Consider the following 3,155-nt stretch of genomic DNA (forward strand, 5'->3'; position numbering starts at 1 on the left):
TCTGGACAGTCTCACCAGGCAATTCTTCTTTCTATGCAGAAGTAGGAATGCTGTGTTGTGGCTCCAGAATTCCCTTCAAGAGGGCTTGGGGACAAGTCGGGTTAGGATGGAATTGTAAACACTAGCTACGGTTCAATTCAGTGCCAAGTGGTAGGCAGTTCCAAAGGGCAGCAGCTTCTTCAAGATAGACAGCCCCTGGGCGCCTGGGTGGCTCAGTGGATTAAGCCTCTGCCTTTGGCTCAGGTCATGATCTCAGGGTCCTGGGATCGAGTCCCGGGTCGGGCTCTCTGCTCAGCAGGGAGCCTGCTTCCTCCCCTCTCTCTCTGCCTGCCTCTCTGCCTACTTGTGATCTCGCTCTGTCAAATAAATAAATAAAATCTTTAAAAAATAAATAAAATGATAGCCAGCCCCTGAGTAAGGGGGGATTTCAGATATTTGATCACACTGGAGTTTGTGTCTACTATGTCCGACAAATGGAGGGGTGGTGTCAAGAGGCTATGAAGAATTTCCCACGTTTGCAGAGAATGCTCGTGAGAATTGGCCGGAAAAAGCCCGGCGAAGTCGCTTTGGACACTGCATGACTGCAGGGACGCCCCCCCCCCCCCCCGGGGCGTGGCCAGGCATTGTGAGTGCCCTCACCCGAACCACGCCAAGAGGCACTTCGCCAGACCGAACGCACCGAGGCCAACGCCTGCGGATCGTCGGCCAGCAGTGGTCCCATTCCTGGTGCTATACCAAAGGGTCGGGCCCATAACGAAGCCAGGGCTCGAACGCTTGCTTGCTTCCCCAGCCTTCTGCTTCCGGGGTCCTTTATCTCGTGGCCTCCATATTGGGAACCCTGAGTCCCGCAGCCATGCATCTCCCAACCATGCAGACGCAAACAGCGCCTTCCGGCGCTTTGGACAACCCTCGGAGTGAGATAAACCTGCGGGCCCAAAATGAGGTCATCCCCATTCTTGGGGGACCCACCTTCCCGAAAGACGGATGCGCACGCTCAGCCGCCAACCGTTTTTCAACTCTGCTCCCGGACGCTCCACTGTGCCGGCGCCCCCGGTTTGGCCGCGTCTTTTCCGCGGAATTTCCGGGCAGCCACAACATGCCCTGGGCAAGAAAGGGTCCTGGGCCATGGAGAGCAGGGCGGTCCGCAGGGCTACCCAACGCCGGACAATTCTCACGAGCGTTCTGCCCAAACCGATCCTGGTTTGGGCAGAATGCTCGTGAGAATTGGCGGGAAAACGCCCGGTGAAGTCTCTTCGGGTGACGCACGTCTGCAGGGCCGCCAACCCGAGGCTTCGCCGGGCATTGTGAGTGCCCGCACCTGAACCCCGCCAAGAGGCACGCTGCAAGATGGAAAATGGCGAAGCCAACGCCTGCAGATGCTCTGCCTGCGTGGGTCCCGTCCCTGGTGCTATACCATGGGGCCGGGCCCATCACGAAACCCGGGTTCCAACGCACACACGCTTCAACAGCCTTCTGCTTCTGGGGTCCTGTCCCTCCTGGCCTCCATATCGGGAACCCTGAGTCCCGCAGCCACACATCTCCCAACCACGCAGGCGCCAACAGCGCCTCCTGGCACTTCAGACAACCCTTGGAGTGATAGAAACCTACCTGCCCAAAATGAGGTCATCCCCATCCTTGGGCGCCCCATCTTCACGAAAGACGGAGGCGCACGCCCCGCCACCATCCGTCCTGCAGCTCTGCTCCCGGAACGCTCCACTGCGCCGGCGCCACCGGGTGGGCCGCGTCTACCGCGTGCGATTTCCGGGTGGCCACAACAAGGCCTTGGCGAGAATGGGCCCTGGGCCCTGGAGAGCAGGGAAGTCCGCAGGGCTGCCCAACACCGGCCTATTCTCACGAGCGTTCTGCCCAAACCGATCCCGGTTTGATCAGAACGCTCGTGAGAATTGGCCGGAAAATGCCCGGCGAAGTCAACTCGGGTGCCGCACGTCTGCAAGGTCCCCCCACGGCGCCTGGCCGGACATTGTGAGTGCCCTCACCCGAACCCCGCCAAGAGACACTCAGCGATATGGACTGCAGCAATGCAAACGCCTGTGGATACTCAGCCTGCGATGATCCCATCCCTGGCGCAAAACCATGTGTCCGGGCCCATCACGAAGCCCGGGCTCAAACGCTCGCTCGCTTCCCCAGCCTTCTGCTTCCAGGGTTTTGTTCCTCGTGGACTCCATATCGGGAACCCTGAGTCCCGCAGCCACGCATCTCCCAACCACGAATGTGCCAACAGCAACTCCCGGCGCTTTGGAAAACCCTCGGAGTGAGATAAACATTCATGCCCAAAATGAGGTCAACCCCATCCTTGGGCGCCCCATCTTCCCGAAAGATGGAGGTGAACGGCCGGCTGCCATCCGTTCTTCAAATCTGCTCCTAGAACGCTCCACTACGCCGGCGCTCACGGGTGGGCCGCGTATTTTCCGTGCGATTTCCGGGTGGCCGCAACATGCCCTGGGCGAGAAAGGGCCCTGGGCCCTGGAGAGCAGGATGGTCCACAGGGCCGCCCAATGCCAGCCAATTCTCACGAGCGTTCTGCCCAAACCGATCCCGGTTTGGGCAGAACGCTCGTGATAATTGGCCGGAAAACGCCTGGCGAAGACACCACGGGCGCCACATGTCTGCAGGGCTGCCCCCCGGGGCCTGGCTGGGCATTGTGTGTGCCCGCTCCTGCACCCCACAAAGAGGCATTCCGTGAGATGGACTGGGGCGAGGACAATGCCTGCGGATCCTCGGCCTGTGGGGGTCCCGTCCCTGGCGCTATACCATGTGTCCAAGCCCATCACGAAGCCCGGGCTCGAACGCTCGCTTGCTTCCCAGCCTTCTGCTTCCAGGGTCCTGATCCTCTTGGCCTCCATATCGGGAACCCTGAGTCCCGCAGCCACGCATCTCCCAACCACGAAGACGCCAACAGCGACTCCCGGCACTTCGGAAAACACTCGGAGTGAGATAAACATTTGTGCCAAAATGAGGTCAACCCCATCCTTGGGCGCCCCATCATCCGGAAAGACGGAGGTGCACGCACGGCCGCCATCCATCCTTCAACTCTGCTCCCGCAACACTCCACTGCTCCAGCGCCCCCGGGAGGGCCGCATATTTTCCGTGTGATTTCTGGGTGGCCGCAACATGCCCTGGGCAAGAAAGACCCT

The sequence above is a fragment of the Mustela nigripes genome, chromosome 12, assembly GCF_022355385.1.
Source record: "Mustela nigripes isolate SB6536 chromosome 12, MUSNIG.SB6536, whole genome shotgun sequence".
Classification (NCBI taxonomy): Eukaryota; Metazoa; Chordata; class Mammalia; order Carnivora; family Mustelidae; genus Mustela; species Mustela nigripes.